General features: G+C 32.7%; 1 pseudogene; it reads right to left on the bottom strand.

The window, feature by feature from the left end:
- Window positions 1–438: 438 nt before the first annotated feature.
- LOC125837976 (sesquiterpene synthase 12-like) lies at window positions 439–25,761 on the bottom strand (annotated as a pseudogene).
- Between the last annotated feature and the right edge of the window lie 1,174 nt (window positions 25,762–26,935).

Genomic DNA, 26,935 nt, shown 5'->3' on the forward strand with positions numbered 1-26,935 from the left:
AGTAGCTTTTGTCGATAGTTAAATTAACAATGCGGCATGGGCATAAGGATATATATTCAATCTGATCCGATTCATTAAGTCGACCTGAAATTGCTCTGAATTGAAGGACATTTGTTGTTATTGTAGTTGTTGGTGGTGGTGTCGTCTTTTAGTTCAATATTTCTTACAATATTGGGCTATGATGTCTTAGCTTTAGTGAAGCGATATGGACAGTGAAGATTCATATATATATATATAGTTGATCCTACCTAACTTGAGTGAAGCCAAAGTTGATTCACATATGGGTGGGTGTGTATACAGTAGCAACTATTTTTTACTGATTGTAGCCTTACCAATATTTGTGAAATTTGTAGATTAATATATATTGGGCCTGTATTTGCACGGGCAATCATCGTCTAGTTATTTATTAAAGAAATTACATTTAGTCGAAGGTGCATCTGCATTGTTGTCATATATTGATGGATTGAACAAGCAACAAACTAAGCATCTTTTTAGTTTCGGATTTGGGACTTGTATATTCGTCATGACCATCTCCAAAAGTTGTATCTACCAATTGCGCAAAATTTAAACCTAGTTCAAGGACGAAAAATGGTACTTCCTTATGAAAAAGGAATTCCTTATTTATATCTTTCCATGCATTCGTGACCATCTTCCGAATCTCAACATACGCCTCCTCCTTTGAAACTCCATATTCTTTTATGTAGCAGTCAACAATTGAAGCAACATGTCCTCTTTGTTGATTAACCTACGAATAACGATACAAATACATTCAATACAACATCTATATAATTGCTTTTAATTTTGTATGTTACATTGTGTTATACTTACTTCATGATCAGAAATATCATCCATACATCGACAGATTGCTCCAGCAGAACGTGCAACCAAAAGCCCATTTGTTAGCCACTCAATATTCTCTTTGGTCATATACAATTTGTCCATGCCAACCAAGGAATTTGTTACATAAAGCATACATGTAGCTGTTATTACTGCATTTTTCATATATTCATCACATTTTGGAATATAACCAGCATTCAACCAATCACTTTCCTTCATATAGGCAGCCGTCAATTTTTTCCACTACAACAAAATACCAAACATTGAAATCATTATAAAATCCTAATCTAGCTAGATCATAATAATAGGAGAAACTACTTAATTAGACCGTCTTCACTATCAAATTTTATACTATTATTACTTATACATTTAAAATATTACATATTTTACCACTAATTAAGAGTTTTCTATCATATATTAAGGAAGATACACTTAGAAACATGTACTTTTGCTACCTGATACAATATAATAGGTCAAGAGGCGAACGAGATTTGTATACATGTGAATCACACTAGATACATGAATATGTATGTATATCGTGTAATTCACATGTATCTTGGATACTAGATACATAGGAGAGTGGCAAGCGAGAGGGATAGAGGCGAGGGAGGCGAGAGAGATTTGTTATGTATCCCAAATATATATGGTACAAATTACACATAATTTTGACCTCATGTATCCCGAGATACATATATCTAGGCATATCTGAACGTATCAGGGTGCATCAAAATCTAGTAAGACATGTAATATTGCAAACTAGAGTGTATCTAAGTAATTAGCTCCTAAACGAGTGAGATTTATGTAAGTTCCCTACTAATAATAGTTCATATTCAAATCAACTGCACTACTCAATCCTTATATGTGCTGTGCAATTTGGTGAATGCATCTCAGTTTGCACAATTTATTAGCTAATAGAATAGACTATAGAATATATTGATTGATATAGTAAGGTGTTTTTTTTTATTGAACTTAGTATTAGGTGGATGGGCTTATGTCTAATTGGTAGGGACAAATATAGGTATCAAGATCCCAGATTCGAAATTCAATTCATAATCTAAAAATTCAAACAAAAAAATCTAAAAAGTTCAAATTTCAAGTTGAATTTTTGGATTTTCCCAAACTATGCCCCGACACTAACACCATATCTTCCTTTTGATTCAAAATGTCAACAATTCTTTTTTAACCTATAGTTAGATGTAGCTTAAGCAAGAATAGACTAAGTTAGATTTTGGATTTTCCCAAACTATACCTCATTTTTTGCATAGTAGATTACGCTATTCGTTTTGCCTTCTTTGGCCAATACTTCTTCTGCTTCATTGTAGATATTGAGAAGTTCTTGATAAACAATTCTCATATATGGTGGTAATGAATCCATAACACTTATGTCCCATCTGTACTTGACAGTTGAATTTGTTGGGATCGAAATAATATCAAGAGCAACATGTGGAAGGTAATTATAATCGCAAGCTATAGCAGTGATAAATAAGATGACAAAGAAAAATATACTAAAATAATCCTAACATATAATGATATAATATTGATCAAACGACCTACGTATTAAAAACTAATTAGGTTACCTCTCAATTGCATTAGTGAGAAGCACAAGTTCATCATGGGTTCCATAAGCATCGTAAGTGTCATCAACAATAGAGTTCATGTTGACTACTTTTGTTAACATTCTTCTCAATCGACTATATTGGGGCTCAACAGACAATCCAATTATCCAAAAGTAACTTTCCACAAATCTGTCTTTTGCATATGGTAATTTGTTTGCAATATCCAAATCTTTCCACCGCCTAAGTACATATATATATAGTGATCGAGACCATTATTAAAATCATAGTACATACATTTATCGCGTATTCATTTAATTAGGAAGGGGATATAACATGAATGAATATATACATACCTTGATATCTCGTTAAACTCGTCTTGATGCACCTTTTGCAACATGTTAAAATCCAATTTCGCGAATTTCAATAGTAAATCGTTATGTGATTTGATGTTTTCATAAATGTGTATGTATTTTCTTGCTCCTACCCTTGGTACTGTTTTACGAATAGGCTGACTTAACGCTTCAGTAACTTGAATCTTAAGTGAGTTATTGGTCAAGTTGGGGAGTAGGGACTCGAGACGAGTGGTGGTAAAGATAAGAGCTTCCTCAAGAATCTCCTCATCGTGCATTCTCATATGTGATGCTTCATACAAACTCAATAATCCTTGGACATCATCATTAATAAGTGTTTCCTTGAAATTTCCGTTAGGATCCATGAATTGCTTGAACACATCTGGTTAAATCATCATGTTTATGTTAATTTTGACCGAAAAAAACTTTGCAATAGTATGCATGATTAATAAGATAAAAGAAAATAAAATATTGACCCCTATACGTGTGTATAAAAACTTTTAAAATGTAATTTTAATCTATAATCTATCACGTCAACTCTGAATCTAACGAGCAAATTCATGCAAGCACTTTTCCAAATTTCCTTAATAAATTGTGCAAAAGTACAGTCTGTATAAACTTTATATTTAAAATTAATATATAGCAAAATCTAGTTTGTTTATTTATTTCTGTTTGGTAATTTCATAGTTTTTCACTAATCCATCAACATGTTTTCTCATCAACAATTTCCACACCCTGCCAATAAAGTTATATGTTTCCACTTTTATCGTTGTTGACAATAAAGTTTTTTTTAATAAAAAAAAATCATAATTGTGGGGATTAGGCACTACTTAATTTATGTATTGATTATAACAAAAATACATATTCGATGGATTGGATATTTGTCTAATCCACTAGGTTACCTGAAGGATAAAACTTTCATCGTTATACTAATTGTTAAAGAACAAAATATGAAGTATATGCTTACTTGAATTACTCCTCCTGTCCTATCTCATGTGACGCTAATTAACTAGTAATGATATTTATGGTAAAAATAAAGACTTTTAAACTAGTAATGATATTTATGGTAAAAATAAAGACTTTTAAAATTTAAGGTCTAAAATAATCCTTAGATATTTGTCTGACTATAAATCATTTCATTAAGGTAAAAAGATATTTTTAAATTTAGTTATTTTCAATTATAGTAATTTAACATTCTTTTTAGGACGAACTAAAAAGAAAATGATGCCACATCAAATAAGACGGAGCGAGTACGAATTTCTTACCCTTGGTAGTAGCCTATAATGGTCAATAAAATAATTTATAAATCATGAAGCCTCATATTCAAATCCTAACGGAAGCAACATATAATAGGAAATTTCTTCAATTTCATCTATCTAAATCTTGATAAACAAAATTATGATGGGAAAAGAAGGTACCACGTGAAATTAGTATCTGAAGCTCTTCACAAATTTTAAGTTCTTCCAAAGTATTTTGCCTTTAATTACCAGCTAGTACATGAGTGTAAGGTAATAGTTACAATTAGATAGAAAAGCTAATGGGCCAAAAAGTAAGTAAAGAAAAGGAAAAACAATGAAGAAGTTGCAGAATATATATATATATATATATATAAAAGTTACCAGAAGAGATGTAATGGCCTTGTTGCCTCAGTAGTCGAAAACGAAGAGCAACAACGTGAAGATTATCATCATTATTCTCACTCTGTAGTTGAGAATCAAAAATGTTTTTAATGGATACTTCGATTTCATTATGAAAATGATATGCTACTCCCAATCGTTGAATTGTGTCTATCAACACAAGTTTTTGTGTACTATTGTCCGGAGTTTCCACCAACGTTTTCCTGATCATCTATTTTAATTCATCAACTTCAACTTTCTCTTGGGTACTAATTTCCTGCGGATGGATAAATAATCATTTTCATTAATCAAACGATACAACTCAAATGTATTTTAAGAAAAGAAGGCGCAGCGCGGCGCGTTTACTGTTTGTTGAGGAGTGTAGGAGAGAAAATGGTCTCCCCAAAGTGTTGGTTCAAAATCAGCCAAATGACGTGAAGGATCCATTGCTTGGCTCCTTAATTTTGTTCTTCTGAAACGGAAATTGGACCAAAGACGAAAGCTTAGATAATTTGCTTGATAAGTATTAATATTAGTATTGTATGTCCTTCTTCCAAAAATAGTTGATTGAGAATTTGGAAAGATTGGTGCTACAGAAAACATTCTGATTCCTTTACACAAATTTGCCAGTTTTGCAGCTATTAATACTTACTGTACTTTAGATTATACTGAAAATAATTGTGCTAGTGCTCACAACAAGGTGTGGGTTCGAGGGTTTTTTTTACAGAGTAAATTTCGTATTTGTATTAGAAAATTAATAAATATATATGTGTATATTAATATGTGAACCCTTAACAAAATTGATTGACAGCTCAATGATAAGAAAGGGTGGTGGAAATGACTTTCACACTCATGTTTTGCAATATTTTTCTGATCTGTCCTAAAGTTAGAGCCTTTTTTTGGCTGTAGATTCGCCACTATGAGTGAGGCTACCGAAATATGTCTATGTATCTCAGATACATGTAAATCCACTTGAATACCGTGTATGTAGAAAAACTAATATGCATATTCTCAAAAATATATCTTCTTCGATTTATACATATTGATACAATCAAATTATATTAGGGATAAAAATTATATTTGTGTATAAAAAAATAATACATCTATCAAGCTATATCTATGTATCGAAAAAAATTGATACAACTATTATCAGAAAAATTGTATCCGTATACTTATTTTAGCGTTGATACAGTACTCAACTATTGTATCAATGTTTTTTGCCATTCATGAATCACAAAATATTGATACATATTGTATGTGTGTATTTATTTTAGGAGTGATAAAGTGTGTATATTTTATTTGTGTATATGTGTATGAGATTAAAAGAGAGAGAACAAAGGCGGACAATATTTGAGATCAGAGGAAGAGGAGGTTGTGTATATGTGGATATGTGTATCTGTTATCTATGTATCACCATTTCAATTGAGATATAAATTGGATTTGAGATACAATTTGTTTGCCTCTCTCCTCTCTGAACTTGTTGCTATGAATAGCAATTAGGAAAACTGTAGTTACAATTCATAATTATGATCCAAACTATATTTATTTATAAAAAAGAGAAAATTTTAGGTTTAGCAAACATAAAAATCATATTTGTATACTATAGCTATAATTTGTATAATTGCGTTCCATAACAAACTTTGCTATGGCTATTAATCTGTATATTTCGATATACATATACATAAAAATCTGTATTTGTATATTTCGGTATAATTATACATAAAAAATTGTAATGTATATCTACCGTATTTTTGTCTATATGTTTTTTTATTGTGATTTTCAATCGTATATGTATATGTGTATTATATGTATTTAATATAAATATGTATATGTATATGTAACTGTATTTTTGTATACAGATAGATTTGTATACAAATCTCTCTCTCGCTTTATACAAGCACAAATTATACATTGTATTTTGTATAATCTGTTTTTGTATAAAGCGATAAAGAGAGAAAGACAAAAGATAACTGAACAAGGAAAAAATTGTATTGTATAATTATAAGCGTATATGACGAAGATATATGCATTTGCATGTGTATATACAGTTTTTTCTCACTTTATACAAACAGAAACACAGTTTATACATTTGTATTTGTATAAAGTGAGAGAGGCGAGGGAGAGTGGCGAACGAGATTAGCTAGGGAGAGAGACGAGTGGCAAACTATTTGTTACAGATTAGAATTAAATGAAACTGTGGTTATAGTATTTAATTTGAATTAATAGTTTGCTATTTTATACAATTTTCCCTATAAAAAAATCTCTACAAATAAAAGGTCATTGATAAATATTTTGAATTAAAAAGTATTCTGTTGTTTTCCCCAACAAAATGATCCAGCCCAAAAAATGGCTCAAATCTCAGACATAAAACAACAAAACAAAATAGAGCCAACGGGAGCAAACTATTAATTCAAATTAAATGCTATAAACATAGTTTGATTTAATTGTACCTCATAGCAAACTGTTGTTATTTCGCCTCTCTCCTGGTGAATCTCGCTCACCACTCTCGTTCTCTCGCTTTTACACAAACACAAATGTATAAAATGCGTTTGTGTTTGTATAAAGCGAGAGAAAATTGTATATATACATATATTTTCGTTTTCCTCTCTTCCGTCTCCCAGATCTCACTCGCCACTCTCCCAGATCTCACTCGCCAGTCTCTCCCTCACCTCTCTCGCTTATACAAATAGAAATGTATAAATTGTGTTTCTATTTGTATAAAACGAGAGAAAATTGCATATACACATGCAAATACATATATCTTCGTTCTATACACTTATAATTATACAATACAAATATTCCCCTGCCCAGTTCTCTTTTGCCTTTCTCTCTTTCTCGCTTTATATAAACACAGATTATACAATTGATCTTTTGTATATGTATACCGAAACAGAAACATATTATATACAACTGCTTTCTTTTCTTTTGTAGATGTATAGCGAAATATACATATTTATGTTTGCTATGGAGCACAATTATACAAACTATAGATATAACATACAAATATGATTTTTGTGTTTGTTATATGCGAAAGTTGCTCAAAAACAAAAGGGAAATGAAGAAGCTATTAATTATTTTTTCTAAAGTTATCTCTATTTAAATAAATGAATTATTTTATAACTAAGAAGTTATATTTAATTAATACTATATAATTAAAGATAATTTAGTGAAAACTCTTTCTACTTTTTCGATGTTAGTGATTTTATAAGAAATGTGATCAAGCAAAAAGTATTATAACAAATATGCATAGGAGCAAATATATTTGAAGAGCCTCACATGCCTTAGTGGATCCGTTATTATTAAATTGATCACCTAATATTTTTTCTATTTCCTTTACATTTTTACTTATCTGTTTTAAATTTTGCGCAACTTTAAAGAAATAATAATAAATGTAAGTATTTTATTATAATATTCATATTAATTGTAAGAAATAGTAAGGGAGTAAGTAATTAATATTGAATATAAAAAATGAAAAATAAAAAGTTATATAGACAAATAAAAATGAACGGAGCGGTATCTAAGGGTGTGTTTGGTATGAAGGAAAATGTTTTCCATGGAAAATGTTTTCCTAGAAAATGTTTTCTTGGAAAACAAGTTGATTTTTGACTTATTTTCTCATGTTTGGTTGGTGAGTAGAAAATATTTTTCAAAAAATTATTTTAGTGTTTGATTTATGAATGAAAAATGTTTTTTGAAAAATTTCTTTTATTTTTACTAGAGTAGAAAATAATTGTTGAAATTGAAAATATTTTTTAAAAATAAACTTAATTTTTTTTGGGGGTGGGGGCTGGTAGGGGGTTCGAGGGTAGGGGTGAAAAATTGAAATTTTGAAGTTAAAAATATTTTTTTAAAAAAAAACTTAAATTTTTTTTTGGGGGGGGGGGGGGGGGGGCTGGTAGGGCATGGGTGGGGGGTCAAGGGTAGGGGTGAAAAATTGAAATTTTAAAGTTAAAAATATTTTTTAAAAAACAAACTTAAATTTTTTTTTGGGGGGTGGGGGGGCTGGTAGGGGTTGGGTGGGTAGGGGGTTGAGGGTAGGGGTGAAAAAATGAAATTTTGAAGTCGAAAATATCATTTTTTTAAAACAAACTTAAATTTTTTTTGGGGATTGGGGGGCTGGTAGGGGGTGAGGGGGGGGGGGGGGGGGAATCGAGGATAGAGGTGAAAAAATGAAATTTTGAAGTCGAAAATATTTTTTAAAAACAAACTTAATTTTTTTTTGGGGGGTGGGGGGCTGGTAAGGGGTGGGTGGGGGTTGGGTAGGGGGGTCGAGGGTAAGGGTGAAAAAATGAAATAATATTTTTCAAAAACAAACTTAATTTTTTTCTTTTTGAAGGGGGTGGGGTCTGATAGGGGGCTGGGGGGCGAGGGTAGGAGGTGGGGATGTAAAAAAATAAAAAATTGAAATTAGAAATATCTTTTAAAAACAACTTTTAATATTTTTTTGCGAGGGGTTGTGGTAGGGGTGGGGGTAAGGGTGAGGGTGGGGTAAAAATATTGAATTTAAAAATAAACTTTAAATTATATTTTTTTTTGGGGGGGTGGTTTGAGGGTAGGGACCAAATAAATTGATTTTTTCAACAATTTTTTTTTAAATTGAAAGTTGGAAGAGAGTTTTGGAAAATGTTTTCCTTAAGTTTTGAAGGGAAGTCATTTTCCTTAAATTTGAGGAAAATGAGTTGATTTGAAAAACATTTTCCAAAACATTTAACCCAACCAAACATGAGAAAATTGGAAAACATTTTTCGGAAAATGTTTTCCTTCGTACCAAACACACCCTAAGTTTCCACTTTTGGAGCCACTTAGCATTTCCATAACACTTATCCAGATCAGTGCATTTGTTTTCCACTTTAGGAGATACTAATTGTGTGGACTATTTGCTTAATCTATAATATAGTTGACTATAATGATTATAGATTTGCATTAATGGACGATTGTAATTGACCATATACTTTTTATTTATTTATGCTTATATTATTTATCAGATAAAAAATGTCATGTTGAATGGACAATTATTGGTGTGACGTGTGTTTCCTGATACTCATTATTTGATAAAATATCATTCAACCAAGTGCAATGAAGACTATATAATATGATAATACACACTGAAACATTCACTTTTTATTGATTTTTCATAATTATATGTAATGGACCATTTTGGTAAGCATGTTCAGTGAAATATTATCTTTATAAACAAAATATATGTTAGGTGAAAGGAAATATCTTGTCATTTTGAAGATTGAGATCTAAACCACCAATGAAACATTTTATTATTTAGTAATTAAAAATACGACCTTATAATGTTGATAAATTGAATTCTTATGATTCATTTTTTTTCCTGATCAATACTTATTTGATCTCCAATTTGAGATCTTTTTTTGATAACTTTTTTAGTAATGACTCTCTGATTGTTATAGATATTATGAAAAACAAGACCTTTCAAAATCTTAGTTTAAAGGTCATTATTAAAAGGGAAAATTATGCGGGAAAGCATACTTATACTAGTTAATTAGCTAATATAACTACAGTTTGAATTAATTATGGTTCGCAACTTAATTTTAGCTTTAATTACGTCACTTGTCCTCTTTTATACCTATACAAATACAAATTATACACACACACACACACATATATATACACACACACAATTATATGACATATATACAAATATAATTATTCTCTCTCCACTCTTTGGCCTTTCTCGCTCGCTCACCTCTCTCCTCCCTCTCCCAATCTCTCTCGCCAGATATACAAATACATATGTATATCAGTTATATATATATATATATATATATATATATATATATATATATAATTATCTGACACATATACATATACAGTTCACCTCTCTACACTCTTTGCCCTCTCTCGCTCGCTTCTCTCCTCCCTCTCCCAATCTCGCTCGTCAGATATACAAATACATGTGTATACCCGTTACATATAGACAATTCTTTGACAGATATACATATACAATTCGAAAAAAATATACCTATACAATTAGTCTCTCTCCACTCTTTGCCCTCTCTTGCTCGCCTCTCTCCTCCCTCTCCCAATCTCGCTCGTCACTCTTCTCCCTATAGCATTATAGCTACGAATCGTAACTAGCAAACTATAGCTATGAAGCGCAATTAAACTATTTTTGAATGGCTATATGCGAAAGTTCCCCTTATTAAAATACTATTAACAATATTGTTCAAGATGATATCACTCTAACATATTATTACAGAGAAGCTAACAAAGTTGTTGATTTTCCTGTAAAACTGGTCAGAATTTTTTATGGACACACGATCTCCATCTCTATTTGATCAATTTGTTTAGCATTTTTTTTTGGCGAAAATTGCTTACAATATGTGATGTGTACATAGGACAAGGTTTAGATCATCTTTAATTTTTTGTTTTTTTTTTATAAATAATTTACATCATTCCTGAAATTATATTTTTTTTTTCTTTAAATAGTAAACATTGATGATATATGGTGAAAGCACACTGCGAATATTGGATAGCTTTCTAATTCACTATCGTATATACTAATTTTATCTCTACTTTTAAATAATTATATATATTGCCACTTTTAATATTTTATACCATATATTATTAAAGATACAATCAAATATCCACCTTCGATCCCTTAAAATTAGGAAGAATAGATTATTTTTACATTTAAACTCCAAAATTAACATTTTAATTAAAACAAATGTCTTTCTCTCAGGAATATGAGTACTTAGGGTAAGCTCTAACTCTTCTTCTTTCTCTTCCCTTGATCAGTAGTCAACACTCCATTAAAATAGATGTTTTACAACTTGTCAACACACACGTCAAACTCTTAGCCTTTGATTTTCTCACTCTCAAATCAATCCCCCAACATACCCATCATTTTTTCTCGCAAGGGGAGACGCCCTCGCGCGCAGAGACAACGTGTATCGTTGTAAGTAGAGATTTCAAGCTCAATAGATTTACCAAATTCGATATTGAAGATGGTACCGGTTATATACGCTATCAATGTATCTTATTAAGTGTGTATGTAAATAAATATACTGGAGATTTACGCATGTATTTGACACAATTTGTTGTGTCATGTATCTGAGTCTTGTCATATGTATCTGTATCATGTGTGTGTGTGTATATATATATTTGTTATGTTACAATGTATCTTACTATTTTCATATTTATCCGAGATACATGTTTCGGATATAACGTATGAAATTGATACTTGATACATCAAATTATATATATAAAAGATAAATGAAATAATATTAGATCATATATAAATAGATGCATGAAATTAATACTAGATACATATAACAAATACATAAAATTAATACTAGATATTTCTATGATACATATGAATGTACTTGGTGATACCCATGTATCTAAGTGTTTAGTTTATTGGATACATGATATATTGATAATTGATATATCAAATTAATGAATTTATTATTTTAAGTGTAATAAAATGAAATTAATCAAATTACATGACCAAGACATACATGTTTTTTGTTTTTTATTATTAATATTAATGAATTCGTTATTTCAAAGAAAAATAAATAAAATTAATTAAAAAACACACTCCTTGATTTCCACCTTACATTAAGGGATTTAATTAATTTAAATTTTTCGAATTAATTGTCTATATATTTTGAAAATCCTCAATTACTCCTCTAATTAAGGAAATCAGTTACAAAATATGTATCCTGGTTTAAAAATTCGACAGATACATATATCTCACGGATTCATACTCATATATCCTAAGCATGAAATATGGTAGAGGAAGTAATATTTAAAAGTATCGAAAATCTTAATAATTAGGACCTAAACTAGTGGTGTAATTTGCCCAATAAAATATGTCATCAATAATATCTTTTTCTTTTCTATAGTAATCTAAATATAGAGAATATAAGACGACATAATTTATGTGATATGTGAATTTTATGATTACTTTATATTTGTCTTTATGAAGAGAATTTATTTGCCTATCCCAAAAGAGAGTTTCTCGATAGTAATCTAAATATAGTGATTATTTATCAAAGTAATCATTTTTATGTCATTTACAGAAAAATATTACAATAAATTCTTTTTATAATAATACTTTGAAATGAACGATTTGTGCAGTACAAGGTTCTATTTATTAACACACACTGCAGTGGAATTTATATTAAAAATATGTATTTTCAAACTTTACAAACTCTTATCCAAAATAATAAACATCATATTTCAATTGTATTTTTTAAAAAGCATATTTTATCCTAAAAGAGTGTAACATAGTAATCAAACATATAAATTAATGAAGATCAATAATAAAATAAATAAGCAGAATAAGTGTAATTTGCTCATGTTAATAATTCTGTTAAAAATCAAATTTTATTTACACAATTGAGAATAAAAGAGAGTGAGGAATTTGTAAACATATACTCACGTAGGTAATGCATAAAGAGATAGATAATTTTAATTATTATAAATTACAAAAAAATATCTAATTATAATTTAAATCATTTAAAATAATATTTAAAAATCATCCCATCAATTTACAATTAATACTGACGGAAAAAAACTTACTCGCACCGGATGTTTGCTATTAATATCTTTTGTCATTTTTAATTATTTTGATAAGCATATCAGTTAAATTTGGATTATAACTGCGAATTATTTTATGAGATAGATCACTAGACCACTAAATATTACTTGACACAATTATACTTAACGATTTTTTTTCTTCATATTTTATTGTATTAGGTGACAAGACTCTATCTGACATCATTTTTTTTTGTGCAAATTTCTAATAATAAGGAAATTTTATCCCATTTTTTAACAATTGTATTAGGTGATAAAACTCTATCTCGCAACATTTTTTATGTCCACACTTCTATTATTAATAATAATGAATAACTTTTATGTGTTAACATGTGCTTAACAATTTATAAAATAGTGGTTTTTTTTTTTTGATGAAATCGTCACTAAGATGTTAAGAATTATTGGGCACTATAAACCATTTTTTGTTGATTAGGTGTAAAGTGGTAAAGTTTATGTAGCGTCAGTTCTTATGCCCAAATTCGACAAATACGTAAATTAATTAATTGAATTATGCTCTATGGTTTTGATTTGAATAGTTATGATAAATCATCTAGTGCTTTCATGGTAAGAACTATCACTTTGATAGTCTTAACAAATAATATATCTTTTAATGGTTTCATAAATATGTACTTCTAATTATTTGCGTAAGTGGATTTGTCAAGTATTCCACTAACGACCTGAAGATAATTTTTTCATGTAATATTTGGACAAATGTTTATTTGTTTGTATTCATTCAATTTAGGAATATTATCCAATCAATTATATTCAGTGGCGTACGCCGAATATTTTGTAAGGAGTGTCGCGTTTTAAAATAAATAAATAAATATATAATATTAATAATAAATAAAAATAATATATATATATATATATATATATATATATATATATATATATATATATATATATAGGAAAGCATTGAACTAGAAATTTTACTTAAAAATTATACTAAGTGTAGTTGCTGGAATTCGAACTCACAAATTCTAACAAACAATCAAGGCGCCAAACCACTTGAACTATGCCCCTATTTATGTTAAGCAGTGTCACTTTATTACATTTAATCAATTTTCTGATTTTGTTTTTTAATTAGGTAAAAGTATTTAATAAAAAACTCCGATCAAGCAGTGTCCCGTGACACCCCTTAACATAAGGTAAATCCGTCCTTGATTATATTATTTGTTTAATGTACTTGGCAGTGCTTGGTTTGTTCTTGTCAATATCCATTACAAACTCAAAAAAAATAGTTCTGTGAGATTGTTATTATTTATTTTTTTGATAAACAATATAATTAGACATACTTCACTATTATATATATACTATTATTATTTATATTTTCAAAATATTATGTATCTTATCACTAATTAAGAGTTTTTTGTGAATCTTACACTTAGAGACATGTATTTTGCTACCAGATATATAAAAATATGGAGAAAATGAGCGAGATTCATATGTATCTCATATACATGTGAATTACACTAGATACATGTATAGGGAGTAATACATGGAAGAGTGGCGAGATGGGATAGAGGCCAATGAGATTTGTTATGAATCTCTAAAAATGTGAATCCAGTTGGATACAATGTATTTAGAACAAACCACACTTAAATATGCCCCCACATAATCGATATGCATGTATCTGAACGTATCTAGTGGCACCAAAATCTGGTAAGATACATAATATTGAAAACTAGAGTGTAACTAAGTAATTAGCTTCTAAACTAGTGTAATTTGTGTAAGTTGGCACATCTTCTCTCCATTTTCTCAAGTGCATATTTAGATCAGTGACACTTGTCAATTGTCATATTTATAATTTAAAGATTTAGATTAAATTAATTTAATAAGCCTCTTAACCACAATTAAAAGATAAATTAGAAAAAAAACTCACCAACTTTAATAAGAAAAATATCATCTTTCACTAATTTTGGTTCCTCACTAATATCGTTATTTTTATGATATATGTTTTACGTTTGCATTAATATCATTTTCCTAACCTAAACTTAAAAATATCCTTCGTTTTTCTTTTAAATTTTTTATATCTGACCAAAATATGAAGCAAAATAATTAAGAAAAAAAGAGGAGACAAACTTTATTTTTTAAAAAAACAGGAAAACATTCTAAAATATTTTCCAATTACTATTATACAATATCTTCTTTCCTCTCCATTTTTTTTTTCATTTTTGACATAATTTATTTGTCAAATATTTATCTTTTTACTAAATAAAAAATACTTAGATTTTTCTATCTTGTCAAAGATAGTTTACAAGATTTCAATTAAAATAAACAATGGTATATATTAAAATTAATTTAGAAAATATCATCTAAAATGTTTTTTAATATTAAATTTTTAGAGATTATCTCGAGTTATTTTTTTTGTATTTTATCTTCTATGTATTTCTTTATTAAGGATATTCTTAATTTCAATTGATTAAATTTTTAAAGAAAATTAAAATTATATCAACAAGAAATCAGAAAATATAATTAAATTGATGATATGAATGAGGAATCAAAATTAGTGGAAGATGAAAATTTTCTTATCAAAGTTAGGTGAGTGTTTTCCTAATTTGTTCTTTAACCATGATTACGATGCTTGTTAAATTAATTTAATTTAGATTTTAAAATTAAAAATATAGCAAGTGTCACTTATCTAAATATGAACTTGAAAAAATGAAAAGAAGGTATCCGAATCTTACTTGGGACCCACAATTTTCCCAAATAATCTGCGTACGTCTTTTGATTAATCATTTAATATGTTGGATAATTAATCATTAAAGTTAGTGCTTATCTTTTATTTCTTTAAAAAAATATTTTATTTTCTTTCCCTAGTTTTAATGACCATCTTCATATATTTAATTTTTGTATTCACTTCTCAATTTTTTAATAAAAATAATAACGTTCGGTTGGACTCTAAATTGATCTAGATGCCTAATTAATGTTTTAATTAGTTTTTTTCTTAAAAAATTAAACTTGCCAAGTCATTAAATTTCACCCAAAAATATAAAATTAGGTGAAGTAAATTGACTTCTAAAAGGTAAAAATTAATTGATTGTTTTAATGATCAATTACTCAAAGTTGAAGACTATCTATATGAGCAATCAACTCCTTTCCTCTTTCTTCTTCATCTCCACAACCTCTATAATTTCTATTTTTCCTTTTTATTTCTGTTTTAATTTGCAGAATAGTAAGTAAAATTAATTTGTTAAAATTAATAAAATAAAACAATCGGGTACACACTTAAAAGTTGAGTCACGAGATATAAATATTCCTAAATTGTTTTCTCAATCTCAATTTATATGACTTACTTTTTTTAGCTAATTCAAAAAAGAATGACATATTTCTATATTTAGTAACAATTTAATTTTAAAATGTTCATTTTACCTTAGTGAAATTATTTATAGATACAAATATTTATGGCTTATTCAAGCCACAAATTTCGATCGTCTTTCTTTGTTTCTTGCATTTCGTACCAAATTAAATTAATTTAGATAAATTGAGACAGAGGAAATATTAAAAAAAAAAAAATCATAAAGGAGAGTTATTTTTTAATGGAATTGCCATCATCATAGTCATATTGCGCGTTTTGGGTTTGGCTTGTCCCCTCATGCCCTATTCTACAAAAAAGTTGGTTACAGTTTGAATAGGGTAATATGGACTTTTACCTCAAAATATTCAAGTACATATATTGTGATTTTTTTTGTTTAGTTTCTTATTCGGTGTTTGATATACACATTTGAGTCGACTAAATCTGAATTCGTCGGAAAGTCTCATATTAGAGGGTAAAGCGTTCCCTAGCAAAAGCAATATCATACCTGAGCGACTCAAACCCGAAATCTCTGATACTCATATTTGAACGCCTAACAACAATGGCATTCTCTCTACTGCATCTGCCTGGAAGCATATTAGACAGAAAAAATGAGATTTTTTATTTCTTAAAGAAGATTTGGCATAAGCATTTACCTTTTAAAATGTCTTTCTTAATGTGGACATTTTTGAAAAGTAAGTTACCTTTTAATGATAATGTTGCGGCTAAATTTGGGATAGACTGTGTGTCATGACCTAGACCGTCGTGATTGACACCCACACTAACCCTCCGGTGGGAGAACCACTACTACAAACCAAACCAAGCAACTAAACCAAAAACTAAAGCATTTAAGTTACGGAAGTAAATTAAATACTAAGGAAAGAATTAGGGAGTCCCATAAACTCCAACAAAAGTCTAACAATGAACTAAACAATGCCGAAGAAAAACCTAGAACCTAAAAGTCAATGTACCAAAACATCTAAAGTTCAACAAGTCTAAACAAGAAGGGATACAACCCCAACTAATGAACTAATCAATTAACTAGAAAAGTCTAAGTCCGAAATGGTGGACACAGATGAAAGAGAACTCATGGCAGCCTGGAAGAACTAGCTCACCCTTGAGTTCAAAAACGGTCACTGATCTTCTAAGCAAGGTCTGTCAATAGCCGCTTGAAGATGCCTTGTAATCAACAAAAATAAGAGCAAGTGCAGTATCAGTACACAACCACAGTGTACTGGTAGGATCACGCGACTATCCCACTAAGTTTAACATACATTAGTCAATACAACAATATAATCACATTCATATATCGAACATATACAATATTATCAACATTTATGAACAACGAACAACTTCACATTTTTCAAGATACACAATTATGACAAGTCATTGGTCCACTCATGGAACCCAAACCCAAATAGTTAGCATACCGAAATGTGGTACCCGATCCAATGATTATGCCAGAACGTGGCAACCGATCCCATAATTATGCCGGAAGGTGACAACCGATCCAAGTTAGTTATGCCGGAACCTGGCTGTAACACCCTAGAAAATTTTTGAGCTAAGACTCGAACCGTTCTTCGTAGTGAGTGAGATTTTTTGCAAGGAATTTAAAATTTATTGAGTGTTAAGGTCACTAGATGTATCACCTTGAGTTCCAAAAAGAATTAAATTGGAAATAGCAAAATCTGAAATTTTGCAAGTTAAGTTAAGTATGAGTTTTGGGTCGACTTCAAACGACCATAACTTCTAGCTCAAGATGAGTTAGGTGTGATACCGGATACCGTAGGGAAGATCTTTGAATTATCTTTCTAACTCCATTGAGTTTGCTCAGTTTTGAGTTCGTATGAGGGAGATATGTCCATTCGAAGTTGGGTTGTCTAGATAAGAAAAGTCAAAACCGGATTTTAGAGGGGTATTTTGGTCTTTTCCTTATCCAATCAGATTTAATTCATTTTTAGTAATATTTTAGGAGTCTAATCTGATTAGGATCAGTTTTATAATCCTAAAATATGCCTAGGGTTTTAGTTGAGAGTTCAAGAAGAGATAAGAAGAGAAAAGAGGAGAGGATCAAGCGTTCGTCGAGATTCTTGCGTCTTGTTGCGGATTTTCGCCATGGGTTTAATCCCTAAGAGGTATGTAAACTTCCATAGTGTTGGGTTAGTTCACCCACATGCCAATCATGTTATTTTCAGTGAAATTTCATTCTTGAAGTTGAAAGATTTGAGTTCTTGATGAGTTATTGATAAGTGTTCTTGAAGTTCATTCTAAATCTTGTGGTGTTGGGTTTTGGATGATTTCTTGAGATCAAAGTGAGTGTTTTAAGGGCTGTATTGAGTAGATTAGAGTGTACTTATCTTAAGTAATTGATTCTAAGTGATTGAGGAAGAAACCGTTCGATTCTAGGCGAATTAGGGTGAGAAAACAAGCAAAGAATTTCGTCGAGTTTTCTAGGTTTGGGCCTGGTGCGATGCGCCAGCCAGAGCGCCCCAAACCCTCCTATGAAGTTTAGGGACTAGCGCCCCGCGCCACTTAGAGCGCCAGGGTCGCCTACCCTATCCAGTTTGTCTTCGGTTGCTTCGTTTGAGTTCGTTTAAAGTGCACCTTCACTCCCTTTCGATTCTAAATACTCTAAGATACTTCTAAACACCTAAAATCATTCCTAACATGATCATAACATTGAATTCATAATTCAAATTCAAGGTAGACTGGAGAGTTAAGTTTTGAGAATTCTTTCGAACATTCTAAGAAAGTCCCTTTGAGTCCTTTTGTGGAGTCTTCTACAATTTCTAGTAACTTGTTCCAAGACTCAAGTAAGTGAGCATGAGAGTGGGGAGAATGTATTCATGAGTCTACACTATCATCTATATCTTTCATATCATGAACCATAACTCTTGAATTCATAATTCACGTTCAAGAGAGAATAAAGAGTAGAGTTCAAGAAAGCCTTTGAGTTCGATTGTGAACCCTTTGAGATCAACTATTGATTTGAACTAAGTTATGAGGAAGTAAGTAAGAGGCTGAGAAGAGTAGTATACATGAGTTCCATAATGTTATGTAGACCTACGAGTCAAGTCGTTCATGCCCATAAATTCTGCATGAACTCCAGAAGTTGAGTATCTATGAGAGAAGTAATATCTTCATGTCCTAAGTCTTAAGTATTGAGTTTCTAACCGATTTGAAATTACATTCCTAATCATGGGACTATTACCTATTACCTATGAAGTGCTTGAGTTGAATTATTCATGCCCATAATTTCGCATGAACATTATAAGTCGAACAATCTTGAGATGAGAAGTATCTTTGAGTCATATTCATGCTCATATTCCGCATGAACCCTCTGAGTTGAGCATTCTTGAAATGAGTAGTATCATTGAAGTCCTTGAGTTCCAAGTAATTGAGTTCTATCTATGGTTATTGAAAACCTTGCATTGAGTCGTTCAAGTCCATAATTCGGCGTGAACCATATTTTTAAGAGTCTTTTACAAATGTTTAAACTTTGTTTTAAGACTTAAGCTTTGAAGTTGAGTAAAGAGTAAGAGTAAAGTTCATTTTCTTTAAAATGATATATGGGAACTAAGTATTCCCAAGGGTAAATGTTTTTACATTTAAGATGAGAGGAAACTGAGATTTCCAGAAGAGTTTTGAGCAAGAAAGGGAACATCGATTCCAAAAGAGCTGGTAAGCTAAGTTTTTGAGTAATTATCTCAAACTAAAGAAAGAAGTTGTTTTAAAACATATGAGCTAAGTATATTTTTGGGAGTATTATTGAGCACCAATGTGGGGATGCGGGTTTCATATTAACTCAAGTCTCCATGAAAACCATGTAGCCATCATGGGTAGAAAATGGTCATACTTTTTAGATGAATCCTTTTCGCATAGACTAGTGGATCCACTTAGTAGTTCAGATCCTATACCACGGCAAGGTATAGGATGGCCCGGGCAGCGTGGGGCTAGTAACGTTGTATCATCACTATAGTTCTTAAGTGATGGTTGTTGGTTAGAGAAACTCCCACAACAGTATTTGCATAATTCCTTAAGGGGTTCTGTTTAGTATGAATGGGAGTATGGGACTTCACTCATGCGTTGCACAAGTAGACTTTGAGAGGGAGCATGGTATGTCTTTTATGATATTATGATTATGAGTTAACATCCTGTTTTAAACAGTTTTCCTTTTTCTTTATATTGCACTTGTTTTAAACTGATTTATATTGAAATGCGTTCAGTTATGTTGAGTTGAGTTGAGCCAGGTAAGTTCTTCAGTTTCTTTTCAAGCTTATGTTATGCTTTAGAATTCCCCTTACATGCTCATATATTCCACGTACTGAGCCATTTGGCCTGCATCTTCTCATGATGCAGACACAGGTATTCAGGAGCTTCGTTGATACATCCGAGAGTTCGAGTTAGCTATGGTGAGCCTCCTTATTTTCGGAGGATTTCATTTACTTTTCAGCTTAGTAAGGATGTCGTGGGTCTTGTCCCGACTTCCATCTTTATCAATTAGAGGCTTCATAGATAGTCAGTATAGTTGAGAAGTCTGTATTATTCATTTTACTAAATGTTTTACAGACTTAAGTTGCCTATTTTATGGCGAGTTGAATATTATTTTTCTATTCAGAGTTGTTCATTTGAGTTAAAGTTTTGAAAAGTTGAGTTTATTGAATTTTATTAAGTTTTTAAGCTTTGTATGCTTTAGTTAGTCTTTCGCTTGAAGTCAGCCAGGATTAGGGTTCGCTTGGGGACCAGCAATGGTTCTCGAGTGCCGGCCACGTCCAGGGTGTAGGCTCGGGTTGTGACAGTGGCAACCGATCCATTCAACACACCACAATCACAATCACAAGTATATCCTCAAGATCATACAATTAAGTCATGATTTCATGGTAACCATCATTCATCTATCTCATTTACAACAAGTGTGATCAATAATGTAACATTCATATACATACATGTATCATAATAAAGCAAGAACAAACATACATTACACAATCATAGATTCACAACCATCACCTACCTCGAAACAAGCTTGAAACCCTAAGAAACTTGATCCTTCCCTTTCTGGATTCGTTCCGCTTGTTCTTGGTCTATAAACAATCAATATAACACGGGAATCAATAAACAATCACTAATTACTTGAATTACTAACAATTCTAATAACCCTAGATCATATCCATGAACTCAATTATCCCAATTAGGGTTATTCCCACCATAAATTCTAGATCAAAACCCTCCCCTATCGATATTTACCCATTAGATTACGTTCTACAGATCGAAAAATGGATTTGGACAGTTAAAAGCCTACCTTTTGCCTCAAGAATGGTGGAAAACTGTCAAGAGTCGCCTGGGTTTGTTCCTTAGATCTAAAAATAAAAAACTGCAGAATAAAGTCATTTAGGGGTTTATTTACGACTTTAAATCGCGTTTGGCTCACCACAGCGTCCCTCACCCCGCTATAGCGGCCTCGCCAGAGCGACAAAATTTAGCGCCAAAGCGGCTTGCACGAAACAGTGAGCTATTTTAATAATTCCAAGAGCCCTATTTCACAAGACACCTCTAACCAACGACACTTAGAAAGTCTCCTTCATGCTAAGATTGATCCTGGGAGTTTTACTTGCCCGAATTTAATTCCGTAAAGTCGTACGAATTCCTTAATGACTTATCTAACTATTCATGTAATCAAAATCATAATTAAATCACCCGATTGTTTCCATATTTTCCTACACCTTGATGACTCCGATTTCGTCCAAATTTGGAAAATTCAAAGTTACTACGAAAAAGTTCTCTGACCCAAAAAATTTTCTCCGTTGACTTTTCTATAACGACGGAACCCGGTCGTTACAATAGATACCAATTTACCCATCACTCGTCCCCGAGTGACAAACTTAGGAAAAATAGGCTAAGGAATGAATGAAGTAGTACCTGAATCGACGAACAATTGGGGATACTTGTCTCGCATGTCCCTCTCGATTTCCCAAGCGTAACTTCCTTAACTGGACGATGCTTCCATTGAACCTTCACAGACTTAATCTATTCGGTCCTCAACTTGCGCACATCACGATCAAGAATTGCAATCGGTTCATTCTCATATTGGAGGTCTTTGTCTAACACAATTGAGTCTCATTTAATGATGTAATCCCGTCACCATGATATCTCTTCAACATGGACACATGAAATATCGGATGAACACCCGATAGATTAGGAGGTAAAGCCAATTTATATGCTACCGGTCCCACACATTCAAGAACCTCAAAGGGACCAATGTATCGCGGACTTAGCTTACCTTTCTTGCCGAATATCATCACCCCTTTCATGGGTGATACCTTGAGAAAAACATTTTCACCGGTTTGAAACGCCATGTAGCTTACCTTATGATCCGCATACTTCTTTTGTCTACTCTGGGCTGCTAAAAGCTTAGCTTAAATACTCATCACCTTATCTTGCGCATCCTTCACTAAATCAACCCCTAAAGGTTTCACATCTCCAACCTCGAGCCAACCTATGGGTGATCTACATCCTCTCCCATAAGTGCCTCAAATGGTGCCATATCTATGCCAGAGTGATAACTATTATTATAAGAGAATTCACACAAAGGTAAGAACTTATCCCAATGCCCTCCAAAATCAATCACACATGCCCTCAACATGTCTTCTAACACTTGAATAGTCCTCTCTGACTGCTCGTCTGTTTGTGGATGGAAGGTTGTACTAAAAGTGAGTTGTGTGCCCAATTTATCATGTAACTTCCTCTAAAACTTGGATGTGAATTGGGTACCACGGTCTGAGATGATAGAAAGGGGCACCCCATGCAACCTCACTATCTCTTTCACATGTACCTTAGCCAATTGTTCAGCATTATAATCTATTCTTACCGGAATAAAATGGGCGGACTTAGTAATTCTATCAACCACTATTCAAATAGAATCAAACTTCCCCAAAGTCTTGGGAAGACCAACCACAAAATCCATGGCTATCCTTTCCCACTCCCATTCTGGAATTGGCATTCTTTGAAACAAACTTGCAGGCCTTTGATGTTCATACTTCATTTGTTGACAATTCTGACATTTAGCCACAAACTCCGCTATATCTTTCTTCATGCCTGGCCACTAATAAATTCGCTTCAAATCTCGATACATCTTGGTCACACCCGAATGAATAGAATATCGCGACCCATGAGACTCTATCAATAACTTTTGAATCAAATCATCAACTCGGGGAACCCAAATTCTTCCTTTGAAACTAAGTACGCCTTCTGCATCAAGATTGGTCTCTTGTGCCTTACTAATCACTGTTTTTTTTCTAAGCTCCTCCAAATTCTCATCTTTAAATTGTTTGGCCTTGATCTCCTCAATGAGCGTGACCCTTACTTCAATACTAGCTGAGATGCCCAATGAATTTAGACTCCAAGGTCTGAATTTCCTTAGCCAAAGGCCGCTTGGTTACACTCAAGCAAGCTAAACTACCCATACTCACCGCTTTTCGACTCAAAGCGTCTGCCACCACATTTGCCTTTCCCGGATGGTATTGAATGGTGACATCATAATCTTTAAGTAACTCCATCCACTTTTGTTGTCTCAAATTCAGATCCTTTGAGTGAACACATGCTGCAAACTATAATGATCAGTAAACACTTCACACATGACACCATACAAATAATGTCGCCACATCATAAGAGCAAACACTACCGCTGCCAACTCCAAATCGTGGTTGGGTAATTTCTCTCATGCACTTTCAATTGACGCAATGCATAAGCTATAACATTCTTATACTGCATCAACACAACACCCAAACCAGAATGTGAAGCATCACAATAAACAACAAAATCTTTACCTTCTACCGGTAATGCTAAGATAGGTGCAGTGGTCAAAAGAGTCTTGAGCTTTTGAAAGCTCTCCTCACATTTTTCTGTCTATTCAAATGGTATCTCCTTTTTGGTCAAATTAGTCAAGTGGGTGGCAATAGAAGCAAAGTTCTTCACAAATCGGCGATAATAGCTAGCGAGCCCTACAAAACTCCTAACTTCAGTCACAGAACTTGGTCGAACCCAATTCTTAACCACATCAATCTTTTGAGAATCTACTATTACCCCTTCTTTTAAAACTATGTGTCCCAAAAATGCCATAGAAGTCAACCAAAATTCACATTTAGAAAATTTCGCATATAACTTTTGCTTCCCAAGAATACCCAAAGCAATACGAAGATGGTCGGCATGCTCTTCCTCACTTTTCGAATAGACCAAAATATCATCAATAAAGACTATGACAAAAGAATCAAGAAATGGCTTGAACACCCAATTCACTAAACTCATAAAAGTTGCAGGCGCATTAGTTAAACCAAAAGACATAACCAAAAACTCATAGTGCCCATAGCGGGTTCTAAACGCTGTCTTGGGCACATCCTCAGGCCTAATTTTCAACTGATGGTAGCCAGACCTTAGATCAATCTTAGAGAAAATTGGTGCACCTTGCAATTGGTAAAAAAGATCATCTATTCGAGGCAAAGAGTACTTGTTTCGAATAATGACCCTATTCAATTGCCGGTAATCTATCGCATTCTCATACTACCATTTTTTTTCTTAACAAACAACACTGGGGCTCCCCAAAGGGAAGCACTAGGACGAATAAATCCCTTATCAAGAAGCTCTTGGATTTGAGCCTTAAGCTCTCTCAATTTTGCTGGAGCCATGCAATATGGAGGGATAGAAATGAGGCGTGTACCGGGCTCTAAATCAATGCAGAAATCTATATTTCTATCTGGAGGCATACCAGGCAACTCATTAGGAAACACTTCTCTAAATTCTGACACCACAAGAATAGACTCAATAGATGGAGTCTCAACCTCAACATCCCTAACATGAGCCAAATAAGCCAAACAACCCTGCTCTACCAATTTCCTAACCCGAATGGAGGATATGATCTTAGCTTGCTTAGGCTTGTACACCCCTTCCCACTCTAATTTTTACCTTCCCGGAATATCTAGAGTTACAGACTTAGTAGGACAATTAAGTACAACATAATAGGGGGACAACCAAGTCATACCTAAGATTATATCAAAATCAGTCATATCCAAAATCACCAAATCAGTCCAAGTCTAAAAACCCATAAACAAATTAGGACAAGCACGATAGACATGGGTGACTATGACTGACTCTTCAACTGGGGTAGAAACATGGATATGGGTATCAAGTATATCACAAATCATATCAAACTTTGAGACAAATCTCACGGATACATATGAATAAGTAGAACCTGGATCAAATATCACATTAGTCATCCGGTCACAGACAAAAATAGTACATGTGATCACCGCGCCAGACGCCTCTGCCTCATTCTTGGCTGGAAAGGTATAGAACTGAGCCCTATCATCTTGATGAGCCACTTCTCTGCTTGCATTACCATTTCCTCTACCTATACGGCATCGCTGATTACCTCCTCGCCCACCTTGTGGGTGTCCTCTACCATATTTACCATTCCCCACGGGTACCACTGCTCTAGACTGCTGCTGCGCAGAATCTAACACGCGTGGGTAGGGACAATCTCTCCTCATATGCCCAGGCTCTCCACAATTGTAACATATACAATCAAAAGATAGCATGCTGCCCGCTGAAGGTGCGACTCCCTGGCTATCCTAAATCAAATTATGAGATGGAGTTCCTAAGTAGTTACTTGTAGAGGTGGGCATAGCGGACTGAATTGGCTTGGCTGCAAGTGTTGGCCTTTCGGACCCCCTGGAGTAAGAACTTTAAAAGTTACCCGAGTTCTTCGCCCTTTTGCCAATGCCTTAGCCTGACCGTCTCGCCTCACCCCCTCCACTTTCTTAACATAGTCTGTTACCTCATTGAAGCTCCTCCCTGCAGAAGTCATATGAACAGATAACACTTGCAACTCAGAATTTAGTCCCCTAATAAATAATTGATTCTTTTTTCCTCAGTAGTCACCAATTGAGTAGCATATCTAGACAAAATATGGAACTTGGCCTCATAAACAGCCATAGTCATACCACATTGTTCCAAAGCCATGAACTCATCCTTCTTGCGATCCCTCAAAGTCCTAGGCACATATTTCTCCAAAAATAAAGCATGAAATTAGGTCCAACTAAGTAGAGGTTAAGTAGAAGATCTGCATTCAATATAGGCTCTCCACTACTGCTTTCCCTCACCTTGAAGTTGAAAGGACACAAACTCAACCTCATGCTGATGGACAATTCCCAACTTAAGAAGCCTCTCATAGCAATCTAAGATGAACTCATAAGCATCCTCATTCTCAGAACCAAGAAACACAGGAGGCTTTAGTTTAAAAAACTTCGTCAACATTTCATGATCATTACCATTTATAACAGAACCCAACAAAGGATGAAAGAAAGCATCGTTACCTCCCATTCCACCCGTCTTGGGCGCAGTGCTAGCAATAGGGGGATTAGCAAGAGCTTGAGTTGCTTGAACAGAAAGAAGCACTCCAGGACCAACCAACCCTTTCAAGAATGACATGATCTGTCGAGCTAACACTAGGTCTATGGGAGGAACATCGATAGTTTCAGCCTGCACTTCTTCCTCTTGTCCCACATTCTCAACACCAACATTCTCATCTATCTCTTCATGATGCGTAGAAGGGTTCTTATTCACATGAGCATTCTCAACAGGAGCTTCATTCCCAGCAGGCACTACTCTTCCACGGCCTCTACCCTAGCTCTTCCTCTACCCCAGTCTCGACCGGGACCTCTC

The sequence above is a fragment of the Solanum verrucosum genome, unplaced genomic scaffold (assembly GCF_900185275.1).
Source record: "Solanum verrucosum unplaced genomic scaffold, falcon-dt-bn FXZP01000079.1, whole genome shotgun sequence".
NCBI classification, from domain to species: Eukaryota; Viridiplantae; Streptophyta; class Magnoliopsida; order Solanales; family Solanaceae; genus Solanum; species Solanum verrucosum.